Genomic DNA, 15,398 nt, shown 5'->3' with positions numbered 1-15,398 from the left:
AATTATTTAATGGAACTCAGCTAACATAACTAAAAATGAACAGTATTTTTGGTAACACTTTACAAAAAGGTTTCATTAGTAAAACATTTTTTTTATTAATGATGTGTAAGACTTGGGCTTTATTAGTGCTGTTCATTGATTCAAGTAAATTTTTTGACATTTGGGTATAAAGTGTTCTAATTCTACTATATATGGTGTAAAAACATCCGAGTGCTGCCTTCTTCAGGTTAAACGGTGGCTACTGCAGTTGAATTTTCCTATTGGAAGTTGTGGTGCTGTGTGATGTAAGCAGGCACCAGCTCCCCACGCCCTTGGTACAAGCTCACCACACCCTTGGCATAGGCTCAGCCCCTGGTATAAAAACATCTTGTTCCGTCAAAACCACTGTAACGAGTCAGGAGTTGGAATTGCGAGTATTGAAAACGATCAGGATAGCGTAGCATTCATATAGTTATTTGGATTATTTTGTGTAGCCTAGGTAGTTAATTAGCATAGTTGTTAGTGTAGTATTGTTAGAAGCATAGTTAGTTAGTAGCATAGTATTGCATCAGTTAGGATAGCTTCAAGTTAGCGTTGATTTTTAGCATTAGCTTTATCTGTATTTAGTACAGTAGGTGTAGTGTCAGCCCGCTCAGCCCCGCCCTCGGTTCGTCCCCTCTATCCTCCGCAGGTCTCTGCCCTCTTTTCCAGCATTTTTCAAATATTGCCAGTGAGTGGAGTTAGGCTCTGACCAGGGGTTGAGTTACCCTTTAACTACATTAATTAACTAGACTGGGTAAACCCAGCCCGACCTGGCGCGCTATTGGCGGGTTTAATCCAATCCAATTCCTTTTAACCTCTCGGCGATGCTCAATGGCTTCTTTAGTTTAGCAAACAAATCACTCAAGTGGGTGTAAATACCACTCACTTTCATGGGTTTTTTTGCACAACCTGCAAAAATTGCTCGATGCCATTGCTGCTTCTGCAAACCGCTGATCAATGCTACAAACCAACACGTTTGTTGACACGTTTACTGCCTGAAGTTTTCGCTGCAAAGTACATCACCCGGATCGTTGGTCTGATTGGTTGAAGGACTATCCAACTGTGTACAGAGTAATTTGAACTATGCCCGTTGATTACGCCTCTTGTCCAGTAGAAAATACAGAGCGGACTCCCCAGACTAATGTTCAATCTTAAAAGATTGAGCTTGGTCTGGTGATAGCCAGACTATTAGTTAACATGAAATAATAATAACTAATAACTAATACAATGCACTGTCAAATAACATTAACAAACAATGAACAGCTGTATTTTTATTAAAGGGCACCTATTATGCAAAATTCACTTTTACATGGTGTTTGAACATAAGTTTGTGAGCAAAACCACCCTAGAAGGATAAAAATCCACCCAGTGGGTTTTTTACAATCTCAATAAATCATAAGCACTGTCTCAGAATGAGCTGTTCTCAGATTCAGCGCAATGTGAAGTAGAATTGCGCAGGCCCCTCCCACGACTGTTGAGTGACACTGCAGTTTGAGCATAGACTCGCCCTGAGTGAGCTGGACACAGTCCGCCATTGTTCGACGCTTGAGCAGCTGTAGACAAGAATGTCTCCTAAGCGATTGAAGTGTTTTGTTGTTGGATGTCAGAATGAACATATCAGTCGTCATTTACTCTCGTTCTTACTCGAGGATGGATCTGTACTGTTTGTGATCCAGATTACACTCTCCGGAGCAACAGGACTAACGTTACTGACCACGGCAGAAATGAAAGTGAGAGCGCGCACTTTATGACAGCTCATCGAATAGTTTTACGGATTTACAGTGTACCAGTTTATTAAGCACAGACTGAAAAGGTGTGTATATATTTGTTTGCTGTTAGTTGTAACGAGTGTTTTGTGTACTTCGCTGTGTATGTTCCATGATAATGAAAGGGAGAGAGAGAGAGTTTATGGATAAGACTTAAATGCTCACATCTTATACTGTGTTTATTTAGCTGTTCTTACAGTGATTATCTGGAGTAAAACTAACGCTTCATCTTTTGTGTGATGTACAATAAACTTCATTGAACTCATCAGTATATTTTGGTCATCATTCGGACGAGGTCTACTACAGCAGGCTTGTATTAATAGTGGATAAAAGCAGATGACAAATAAGTTATAACCATAATTAAGCTAAACTATACCTGTTTAATCTCCATACAGTATATATTCTCTGGCGCTGTGGGCATTATTGTCCGACTCCGAGTCAAAATGAACACGCTACTGAGAGTTTCTGTTTTGATATTATCAGATGAGATTGTCCTGACTGAAGCGCAAGCTCGTGAGGCTCCGCCCCCTGGGCCGGCAGCAGCAGTTAATTTGCATTTAAAGGGATACACACTAAAACAGCGCGTTTTTCTGAGCCCCCAAAAATGAAAATTTAAACATGCTGTAAAAAAATATCTGTTGGGTATTTTGAGCTAAAACTTCACATACATACTCTGGGGACATCAGAGACTTATTTTACATCTTGTGAAAAGGGTCATAATAGGTGCCCTTTAACTAACGTTAACACAGATTAACAAATACATTCACAAATGTATTGCTCATGGTTAGTTCATGTTAGTTAATACATTAACTGATGTTAACGAATGAAACCATTATTGTAAAGTGTAGTACACTCTTACTGTACTGTTACATTGTTAGATCATGTTAGTTCAACAATTATGAAACCTTATTGTAAAATGTTTTTTTATTTAGTTGTTGCATCACTAGAGTTCAGCTGCTAGTGAGCAGGGTCTGAACATGTACCTCCTGTGTGAGGATTACAACAGGACCTGATCTGATCCACCCTCACACTAGTGTTGGTAAAAAGTGAGGGTGTGAAAAATCTTGCTTCGAAAGATTAATAAATACTATAGAAAATGTCTTGTTTATTGTTAGTTAATGCATTAACTAATGTTAACAAATAGAACAGTGTTTTAAAATATTTCTGAATACAATATAAATAAAATATGAATATGAATGTTATGAAATATTATGAATATCCCCATAGCCCCTATAACTACCCCACACTGACTTTAATGTGTATCAGTTAGCTCATCATCTGAGGTTCAAATGCTTCCTCTACCATCACTGGAGGTTCACACAGCAGCAGGGGAAATTCTCCCTCCATCTGGCTATATGACACACCCCTATTCTCACCATAGCAACCCCAGGCCCAATCAGAACTGCCCCTGATAGTCTTTCCTGTTGATTACAGTGAATATAATTTAAAACCTTGGTGTGAACAAATAATTGTTACTATTATTAAAATCTTGCGGACTGTAGTATGAATGGTTTCATAAATGCATGTTTACAACAGAAATGTCAAATTCCTGATTGTGATAGGTTGATCCAAATGTGTTGATTACATTTTTAGAATTACACGACTATGATAGAAGTAGCTCCAGGTTTGTTGACCACATTACAATGCTCACTTTACCAGACAGAGATAATTTTTTGACTGACACAGAGTGTCCCATCCAGTTATTACCCATCCTGTCTGTGTGCCAAGCCAGTGAAGGAGAAATTACAGGCCCCAGAACAGGTCCTCATCATGAAGAAACTTGTGTAGCCGAATGATTTAAAATAGAGAGCTGAGATTAGCCTGAAAACTGAAAAGTTCTTGCATCAATTTTATAAGTTAATTCCTTCATTTAGCTCTCTATATGTAACTTATCCAGTTTTGAACTTCCTTGAAAGAAAAAGGAATTGGAAAAAGACACAATGTCAGTCTGTTAGTTATCAAACATGGGAACCATCAAAGATTGTCATCTTATGAGCAATACACAGAGCTCATTAGTTTTACCAAAAAAATACATACAATACATGGCTTAATAAAAAACATGTTTTTCCATTGTTTTTCAATGTAAACGCGCTAGCCGAACGTGTTTTACAGTTGCGCTCGCGTCTCGTGCATGACGTGGGGTTCTAAAAATGCGGCACTCAATGCTTCTCGGTTTTTAACCGCAAAACGCGTTCTGTGTGAATGGCCCACAAGTGATCGAAAGATAGGCAGCGCATTCTTATTTCAGTGTTATTTAAGCACAATTTCCCACGTACATTCAGTTTAACAGCAAGCCAAAGAGAGCAAGGTTTTAACTGAACTATGCATATACATTTTATACACTTACATTATGTTCTTGCTCCGTTCATGCAATAAATGCACGTTCTTAAATTAGCTAGGTTTTCTTGCGCATTTCAACTGCTCATGGTATGGCCCATTTCAGTGGCAGCCAAATGACACTTCAAAATCAGTCAGGGCTATAAAAATGCATATTCATGTTTACAATTAAATATTTATGATATTTTTTAAACTCCCCGTTATACGCACCTTAATAGCACGCACATATTTCTGCCAGTTTCACTTGTGTGATCGTCAGCCTCTGCTTTTCCATTAAACAGACTTTCAGCTAATAAAAGAAAAAACATTTCTGGTGTTATTTTTTGATGGGTTGGGGCATTCTACAGCCCTTCATCAAACTTCTCAACACACAGCTTGCATCAGATTGTTTATACTAAATGCACAAATCGTAAAAAAAATTATATTATCTGTGCCTAAATTTTGATTGGGTGGGCAAGGCAGATGTTTCGTTGGGCTTAGCCTATGCTATGCCTATACGGCCCTGGTTTGAGTGATTACTTTGTTTTTTGAACTGATTCAATGTTAGTTACAGTAACTGTCCAAATGAACCGATTCCCTTAAAATGAATCAGACCTGCGCTACAAAACATTGATCCCAGTCTGTTTTTTTAAAAGGTCTCAACAGACAATCAGTTCATCTTGTGGCCATAGACCACAGATCATGTAATCTTTTTACTATCTATGTTGGACAGATGGGAGTCGTTGCAGCAAGAATAAAACCGGAGGTTCTGGTTAAGTCAGAAGAGACCACCCACTGGTCTCAACAAATGCTTATATTACTGAAAACAGCACTTCTAACACTCCCAAAGGGCAAATTCACACAATGGTGTATTTCTTAGTTTTTAGAGACTGTTATGGCCTGCTCTTTTCTGTTTTATTGCTAAAGTGTAGGACAGTGAGCATAAGAAAAAGAGAAAGGAAGAAAGAAAAAGAGAGTGTGGAGCTGACAGCTCACTAAACTATAGTGCAGAACTACAGTAGGGCACTACTGTATATTTAAAGTTATTTCTTCACTTCATATTATATGATCACTATCACTGTCATATGCTGTCTAGCTCATCAAGACACCTTGGCAACATTTATGTTCCCTTTCTATGAAATGCCAACTATAAACAACTGGTATGAAAGCAACCAAGCCAAATTAGCAAATGGGAACCACTATGATGACAAACTCGGCTACATATATATATAAAAAGGATATTGATATAAAAAAATATATCAATCTATTTCATCCTGGAGTTGTAGTATTACAGCTGTTAAACCAGCCAACACTGCTGAAACAAGCCTATTTAAAATATCACCAGGGCTGGACTAGGTAAAAAATAAATAAATAAAAATCTGCCCTGGCATTTTGGCCCAGACTGGCCCACTACATATGATCATAAATACCACCCATCTTTGCGTGCCCTTGAATATGTACAGTATACAAACTCCTACTCCTTAAAACCACTAAATGTAATAAGTAAGCAGGTATGAGTGAGAGTTAACATATTAAATACTTCCAAAAATTGACATTTATTAATACTATTAAACTGTATACTCCACAGAGATGAATCCTAAAACAAGCTATAAGCTGCACTGGCATAACAATACCATATATGAAATGGACAAAAAGTTGTTAAATAAATAAACAAATAAAGTCGTGTGGATGTCTCTATACTATTCAACCTACAGCCAATAATAAATAATGAACAAAACAAGAATACTGCAAGCTGACCCAATGTTAATGTTGATTAATGGAGGTTAACAAAATAATGTTCTCAATTTCAATAAGACAATGTATCAGAGACAGATTTCTCTGCGCCTCCTTTCCGTTTCTTAATCTCTCACTGACTATTTTGACAGATGCACACTGACACTGAACGCTCGCTCAGAGCCCAAAGGGGGAGGTGTTTAAAGATGAGCCAGTCCAGTGTCAATTAAGTAAAGAACCAATGGGTCGCTGATCTATGTGTTTCATAGGCTGGTCTGTCTGAAAAAAAAATCCTACGCTGACTTTTTTTGACCAATGCATCAAATCACAAAGATCCCAGCGCCGTCAATGAAGCAAAACAAAACAAAACAAAAAGAATGGGCCGCCGATGTACGAGTTTTAAGGGCCATTCGGACAAAAAAATAAAGAGATGTATCGGCCCAAAAAGCACATCAGCCCAGCAGGAAATTGCCCTGTCTGCCAGATGGCCAGTCCACCCCTGAATATCACCAACCAACTTCAACTGCATCTCTCTGAAGCACACACTCCGCCAGTGTGCTCTCCAAACACTTGACCATATGATCATCATTCAGCAAACTGATCATGAAGAGATGTCAAACTGTCAAGTTAGCTTTTGCTTTGAAAATACGAGCAAGTGAAAATCAAATCAACACCATTCATTCTTTTTTTTTTTTATGAAATAAAAAGGTGTCCAACATCTTCACTTTCCTATTGATTAATAAAAAGGCTTTACAAGTGATTTGTTTTTCTGATATATATTCAATAAAACAGGTGCATGTAAATTTTTTGTTGGAAAAATACCGCAGATCTCAATCCATTCCATTAAATTTGATCTTTTTACACAAGCTTATACCTTATTTAATAGTAGCCCACTTAATAAACACTGTATATGAAGGTTCCCAACAACAAATCTCTGACCTTATCCCTGTTTTCACAGCTCATCGCTACCTAAAGCAGGTATTTATTCACTCTATTTAAATATTATTCATATTCAGATTACAGTGGCCTGCTCAAATTAGCATATCTTTTTAAAAAATTTAGCATCACATTACAGTGCAGATTGTTTTGTGTCACAGTGTAATTCAGGGCTGTAGAGTACGACCATTTGAGTTTCACAACTGAAAATTACTGTGTGTGATTGTGAAAAAAAAAATTTGAGTTTAAGGAGTTTAATTGTACAGTATTAATTCTAATCCGATCATGAAGTAGAGTAGCCTATATCAGCATATAGAATCCTGTAGCGCCATATAGAACTTTAAAATACATCAAAAGAAAGCCGCAGGAGGTGAGCTCTCCTCCACCTTGTCCACATACATCAATCAAGCTGACAGCTGATTGGTCCAGCATTTGAATGACAGCTGTGTGCCTGCAGTCCTTAAAGATCAACCATATAAACACCAGTTGTGGACAAATTACTGACACAAAACAGGCAGTGGAGAGGATTTTATGAAGCTAGACGTTGTAATGCACATTTACAGTAATGCACTATATCAGGCAAAGAGCCTCATTAGAAAAGGCTGCTGTATGATAGATATTAGATTGGTCATTGTCTGATTGCAATCAGTCAATTTAGATTGTTTTAAGATTGTTTCAAAATATACAAGTGCAGTATATTTCCACATATTTTAATTTCATGGCAAATCAGACTTTTCTTGCTCTTTTTAACTTAATAAAATGTGTTGCACAGTGCAGACATACTCTAATGTTCACTCAACACTCTACTAGGCTAAGTCATTCTCTAATGTTCACTCAACGCTTTACGTCCACCGATAGCATTTACAGAAACTAAGTGCAAAAAATGGGTCATAAATTGTCACATTTGTATTAGAACCATGGGCACATTAACATATGACTGCCCAGTGCACTTCTTTTTTATTTTTTATTGACCCGGCCTGTAGAAGACAATGTGAAATACAGTGTTCTGGTGGAATATGGTTTTAAAATAAAAAATAAAAAATGAATCAATTAAATGTTCACACACACACACCTTTTTTTGCTGCAAAAAATCTTTGACTGATATTATAAGTGGATTCTAAAAAATGTAAATGCTACAAAAGTGTTCGATAACATAGAAAATAGAAATGTTTTTTTAGAAACAACAGCTTCTTGACAGCTCTTTACAAGCACAAGTTCAGGGTGACATGACACTGTTCCTGCTCACTGAGCTTCTGCATCACATAGTCAAGAATCAAGCCTGCTGTTCTTACATCAGCAGCTGAGGTAATGATAGAGTATGTGAATGCATTATCCAGAAGAAGCTGTATTGTGCTAGACACGTGGCTCAGTAAAGGAGCAGCTAGCAGACAGGCGCTATAATTAACACACAATGTGTGCACATGAAGCACACAGGCTCATGTGCATGCACACCAGCATACATGCTTGTTCTCATACATGGTCATACATGGTAAATGCAAGAAATGGATTAGTGCGTCCTAAATCCTAATACTTTGAAAATAGCATGATACAGGCCCCCAGATTGCAAGGCAGCCCTGTATAGACCTTATGCGCCAGAGACACAAGCTCACAGCCATCTTTACAATTTTGTGTTTAAACTTGTGTTTTTGTGGTGGCTCTGTATATTTCTATGGCAAGAGTAATTAGCTAGTGAAGTGGATTTACTTATTTGATAGTTAACGAAAGTTATCATGAGCATTGTAATGTTTGAAGTGGATGTCGTAACAAATGTCAGTAGAGCGGGAAGATATTAAAACAAGCCTTTCATTCATAAAGGTCAATAGATACTCCTCAAACATTCTTATCAATAACTGATAAGCTTGCTTAATTTAACATGCATTAAATATACAGATTTTTTTATTAACATTTTAACTTTCTCTCACCACATTTTTAAAAGTATGTACCTTCCTATCAACAGTGAAGTACATACTTTTAGTGTGTAATAGAAATATGGCAAAAGGGATGCAGCCCATATTTCTCCCCATGTGCAAACTAGTGTTATCTATAGTCCAGCTGATGTTGTCTTCTGTATGCTCCTCATTATGAATATATCAGCTGGGTTTCCTCTAGCAAGCCTGTGACAGGTGAGCTGAGGTAAAACTAAGGCAGGCTCTTTTTTCCTGCTCTCTCGTCACCCAGCTCTCTCCATTACAGCATTGTCCCTTGGAGCCTAGCGCTTCTTAAAAATAGCGTGGGTGTAAAGCCCTGCTAGAACAATGGGGGCAATGCACAGATGACAGCTGTCTGTCCTGTCAGAGCGCGGACACCTCCGCGGTGCGACGTGCTCCCGGCAGACAAACTTATAACTCCTGTCAGGAGCCTATATGCTTCTGCCTGTTTGCCAAGAGTAGAAATGATTGCAGGCTCACAGCATGGTTTCTTTAGAGCAAACAACCGTGGGGAGATGGGGAGCACAGATTAAAACTGACCAATCAATTAATCAACAGCTGTTTATGATAATTAGGCTACCGCTGGGTTTATGTGAAGCAGGCCAGGCACACAATCTCATTAGGATGTGTGTTTATATTTGCTACCTGTCACCATGCATGATAACCTAGCATTAATTGGAGCTTAGTGTGTTTTTCCGACACTGATTCTGCCATTGTAATTTAATTATAACAGATGGAAGTGCATATTGAACATGGGGTCAACGGAACAACGATGGTGGAAATGTTGATGGAATCCAGAAAAGCATGGCATGCTAGCCAAAAGAGGGATTTTAAGAATTGCATTTTGTTTCTTATTTAGTACTGACCTGAATAATCTGTTTCATTGAATTTCCACAAATTAAACCGTTCAAAAGTTACATATGCTTGATTCTTAATTTTTTTAATGTATCTTTAAATTGTTTATTATTTTGTATTCTGGGAAACATGCAAATATTATGTAGCTTCTGTAATGCATAACTAAATAAAAAATATCTTTAAACAACAGAACAATCTACATTTATTTATAACATTTAGCAGATTCTGCAATTCAAAATACAAAGTGAATTTTGAATAGCAGTCAATAGAGAAAGATGTTTTTTAGAACCAGATGCTGTAGTTACAGTATCCAGCCAGCAGGGGCTAATGCTATGCTAACCAGCCAAACTTTGGCCCTTTGAGTTAAAATGATATATAACAGGAGCTTCCATTTAAAAATGTATCACAGCATCTAGTTTGGCAGGAAATTATTTACAATTTGAATCTTCCAACAAGAAGCCAAATTTACACAACATTGGTAACTGCCTACTACAGTCAAAGTTTTTAACCCCGTATTTTTTACAATCTTAGTCCAAATCCATATAATTGTTCTTAATGTTTCCATAGTCAGGTCATGGTGAACAAGGAATTGTAATGTTATTGTAATTTGAATGTTATTGTATGTTACGGTGAATTACTGTAAACTACTCCAAATGAGTAGAAATGAACTGGTCTAACACAAACATACAGTACTTACTGCAAGTTTCAATCTTCTAGCTTACTGGAAACACGTTTATAGAGATACATTTTGCAACACTTCTAAAAAATCTCTTAGGAACAAAATAAGCATAAAAGTCACAATTCCACAAAAAGGTGGGAAAACAATACAAGCAATATCAATACTTGGGTCTGTAAGGGTTAAATATGTTTTAATGTTTAAAAAAAGAGAGAGCCCGTATTCTATACTGATCTTTGCTGTCACTTCTAAGGTCTCAAGTAATGTACCAGAGGAATTCTACCATTTTCACCATCCAAAGAAAATCATGTTTACTGTCGCGCATGCATGTTTTCTTAAAATTGGCAGTGCAGAGTGATGTTGGTGGATCTGAAGGATGCTTATCAGGGTCTCTGAGAGAGCTCTATGTGTTTGGCAGAGCCGCAGAGGCACAGACAGAGCGCGAGGGGAGTACACCATGCCACATGCCCACAGCTTAAAGAGGGGGCGGGTGACTAGTAGACACCAGTGCTTATTAATGTCATTAGGGATGAGGTCCTCTCATTCCCCAAGATTCTGGGTGCTGGATGTTTACTTGTTAGGAGGCTCAAGATTGCAAAGACACCATTTGCATTTAAATGACTGGAGTCCTAAGCCAGCCGATAATAGGCTTTAAGGAAGGACTGGCAACCCATTTATCCACCTACTCACAGTGACTATACAATCAGACTTCTGCACGATGCCACCATACTGCGCTAATCTGTACTTCCTGTGCACAACGCTGCTAAGACTCAGTCAAGAGCAGAGGAATGATAACTAGCACAAAAACACACCCACGTGAACTGATAACTGTGAATGCAGTGACACTGGAAATGACACATGAATTTGGTGTCAACAAAGCGTTAGTATGAACCAGCCAATATGCAAACCTATTTACTTTGAGACATGTTCCTGGTCTCACGGTGCATGACTTAGCAGCGCATGTTAGTGCTATGCAGTACATAGTATGAGAACAATGATGGAGACAAGACTCAGCAGGCCAAGACAACAAGAGAAAAAAAAGTTAAAAAAACTGACAACTAAGACAAGAGAAAAATCAAATAAAGTTTTTATGAATTCATAAAAACAACAATTTATTCATTTTAATAAAATTGTAATTAAAAAATTCATTTCTAAGAAAAGTTTTTATTTTTTCCAGAAATTCTGTGTTGTGTATTTTTATTTTTCTGGAAATCAAATTAAGGCATAAAACATTAAAAAGTTTTTTTTTTTTATCAAATAAATAAATCTTGTTTATTTTGTTTACATTATTTTAACTTTATGTACAGCACTTTGGTCAACATGGGGCTGTGTTTAAAAGTGCTTTATAAATAAAAAGAACGAATGAATGAATGAATGAATGAATGAATGAATGAATGAATTAATTAATTAGTCTCTTAATCGTAAGAAATTAAACTTTTATTTACAAAAATAAAGTTTTAGTAAAAGTTTATTATTTTTGTTTTATTACATTGAGATGTAGCTAAATTCTACTGTACTACAGTAATATATTTCTGTCAAAATTTCAAGTTAAACCGAACTTTTATTTTGACAGGTTGCCATGAAGACCTTTGAGTTTCTGTGTATTTATGATATGACGATAATATTTGTCAAATGAAACGGCAAAATGCTGATGAAGTGACTCTCAGAGCGGCTCTGGAGATGAAGTTCATGTGTTTATGTGTTTATGTGTTCAGTGAAGCGGCAGAAGCTGAAAACACTGCAAGCGTCACGGGTGTTTCAGTGTGTGTGTGTGGTAAATTAAACCGTGTATCTGAGCCATTCATTCACACAGAGACACGCAGAACATCCAGGATTCATATTTAAAGAGTCTTTTTGTGGTTCAATATCCACAGACACTAGTCTATATCGTGATTTGATTTAAGTGTACTGAACTGCTTTTTATTTATTCATCATACATTTTTACAAATTCCATGAAATTCCGCATTATACAGTAAATTCCGTTTTTTATGACTGGATTCTGCGATTCCGTCCAAGTTTTCCGCATTGTGGAAATCATAGGGCCCAAATAAAGGGAGCAGAGCACATGAGGAACAGATGAACACACTCAAGCAAATAAAAAATTTTGACAAGGGGGCGTGGTAACTGGAAATGACGAGGCTGGACAAGAGGAGCACGTGGCCAACACAAACAGAGGGAGAGCCATGCGCTCAGACACAAGACAAACTAAAGAAACATTGAACAGAAACAAGACAGACAAGACTGTCGGGGCAAGACCCTGTCATTCTAAACTGATAGGATAAGATTCTAAGTTGAGATGTTTCTGTAATACAGCCCCTGATGGATAAAATGGCCACATTCACACAGCAACAGAATACGGCTGTCAATCCTGTATTTAAGTCCTTAATATGGTTACGTTCACACACAGTTCAGTTATTTACAGGAGTGACAACCGCATTCTATAAACAAATTCACACCTGTACATTTTCAGGACTCACAACCGGATTCTCGGGAAAGCCTGCGCTGTGTTGATTACTTTGGTCACTGTCACTAAGGTTACTGGTCAGTGAATATGGGTTTGACTTCCATTGCATGTTCATACAGACAGTATTCGAGATGCTACTGTAATAATAATAAATAATAATAATTTGTTACATTTATATAGCGCTTTTCTGGGTACTCAAAGCGCTTTACATATGGTAGGGGGGAATCTCCTCAACCACCACCAATGTGCAGCATCCACCTGGATGATGTGACGGCAGCCATATTGCACCAGAACGCCCACCACACACCAGCTTACTGGTGGAGAGGAGACAGAGTGATGAAGCCAATCAGTATATGGGGATGATTAGGAGGCTATGATGGACAGAGACCAAGGGGCAAATTTGGGATTTTTAATGACTACAGAGAGTCAGGACCTCGGTTTAACGTCTCATCCGAAAGACGGTGCTCTTTGACAGTAAAGTGTCCTCATCACTATACTGGGGCGTTAGGACACACACAGACCACAGGGTGAGCACCCCCTGCTGGCCTCACTAACACCTCTTCCAGAAGCAAACTGGTTTTCTCAGGAGGTCTCCCATCCAGGTACTAACCAGGCTCAGCCCTGCTTAGCTTCAGTGGGCAACCAGTCTTGGGCTACAGGGTGATATGGCTGCTGGCTACTGTAAGTTGCTCGCTGTGTAAAGGGGATATTTCGAGACTTACACCTGTAAGTAAATGCGTTTGTCAATCTCAAAAACAAACAGTGTGAAAGTAGCCATAAAGTCCCATTTAGAAAGACAAAAGCATTGTGCACTACTTTTAGTCAATTACTTGGCATGCCACTCTTGCAAGTATTCCACAAAAACAACTAACAATTAACCTAAATAATGTCTTGAAATTAATCAATTAAATATAATAACTGCCGTTACCAGTAATAAAATGTATGTTCAAGTCAAGTTTGAATAAAAAAAATTATGTAGTAACAATGATGTCACATGTTTGATGAGCTTTCCATCCTCTTCCTGTTTCCTCTCTATCATTCATTTTCTATTCTTTCTCCTTGTTCTCTGTGCAACTGACTTCATTAAAATCTAATGAGCGATGATGACTCATCTGATACCACCAGATCTTATAATCTTCACTCAACTCCTAATGAGGGTGCAAGGCTTTGATGAAATACTGCCTCACCATCTCATCTAGACGGAGCAACACAGGATAAGTGCAAGTGAAAGGAACAGAGAAAACTTGAAAAACTGACTGCCTACATCCCCTCTACACACATTAGCAAGATACTACTGACTTTACACCCTTGTTCCATTAGAAAAATTATGTTTTGAACTCTAGTAATCATCCAGCTAACGGGCAACACCTTGCACACAGTTTAAGTATAGTAACATGACATTCAACATTCACATGATTTCAACTCTGACATCATAATTTAAAGATTACCAGATAATTATGTGGGTGGTGCCAGCATGGAAATCTAACCAAGATGCCAGAGAGTCTGATCACACGCACATATAGACACATCCAGTTGTACAACACAACATTGACATTAAGAAATAAATCATTATATTATTATATAAACATTAGAATTTATAGTTAAAACACTTTTAACATGATTCTATCTGTAAATAAGTGTTTTCTGGACCACTATTCAGCAGCTGAGCAACTTAATCAACATGGAAAAAAATTGCATTGCAGCTTACAGTCTGAATGTAATGAAACATTAACACACAGACAACTGATCTCTCAGTCATCAAATTAATTACACGTCATCTGCCCTTTTGAACCTTATGATTACGAGACCTCAACACTGCTCCTGTGCTGTCTCTAAAATGACAAATTTGTCATGACTTACACATCACAGATATATTTAAGGGTGTTTGTCTGTGGTGTTATTACTGTGTGCATGTCAGGTGTCAGTAAACAACTAACGAGTTAATGAGAAATAAGGGGTTGAGAGGTTAAAGTCTTTCTCGCGTTTTCTTCCTCTCTTAAACCAGACAAAGATCCAGGGCTCATCAATAATGAATGCAAACTGGAATCATGTGAAATTCTCTAAGAAGCCCATCTCCCTTTGTACTTTAACACTATGACAGTGATTAATATTTCATATGTATCGTTACGTTGCACTGTGTATGTGTGTGTCTGTCTTTTTCTTTCCCTCTCTCTCCCTACTTTCTCTTTTAGATAGCTCCCTTCTCTGAAAAACAGATGATAAATATTACGGTACAAAGCAAAATGGCCTCTGCCCTTCATCCAAGCTTCTAAATTGTGGTTTACTCTGCAAATGAAAACTTCAGCAGCCTTTCCCTTGAGGAGAGCACTTCTTGACACTGCTGTTTTAACAGCACTAACGCAATATCTGTTCTTGGCGATGGAGTGTTTTCAAGGTGCTGTTCTTTTCTCCACTCAGCCTGGTCTGAAAGTTAACACTCTCAGATGATTCAATCAAGCAGAGTTTGTTGAGATAAAATCAGGTGAAAGTCCATTGAATTTCAGCAAATCCACAACCTTATGTTGTGCAACATCTCGCCAATGCAGAAAGTTGCCCACAAGGACACACTCTACACATCTACAGTGCAAAATCCAGGAAAACTATCAAAAGGTTCAAACTAATTTTACGAGAAGAAAACTTGATCTACAAGTAAATTTGGAATGAAAACCATGCAATGAAATTTGAAACAAATGAAGATGCTT

The 15,398-nt window shown here is 37.7% G+C and overlaps 1 protein-coding gene across 12 annotated transcripts in view; it reads right to left on the bottom strand.

Annotated features, from left to right (window-relative positions):
- cacna1ea (calcium channel, voltage-dependent, R type, alpha 1E subunit a) overlaps window positions 1–15,398 on the bottom strand; it is a 160,053-nt gene that overhangs the window by 66,178 nt on the left and 78,477 nt on the right. The gene's annotated exons all lie outside the window — the stretch shown is intronic.

This window comes from Leuciscus leuciscus, assembly GCF_965113295.1.
Source record: "Leuciscus leuciscus genome assembly, chromosome: 13".
NCBI lineage: Eukaryota > Metazoa > Chordata > Actinopteri > Cypriniformes > Leuciscidae > Leuciscus > Leuciscus leuciscus.
The sequence above is the reverse complement of the archived record's forward strand: the minus strand, read 5'-3'. Positions and strand labels throughout refer to the sequence as shown.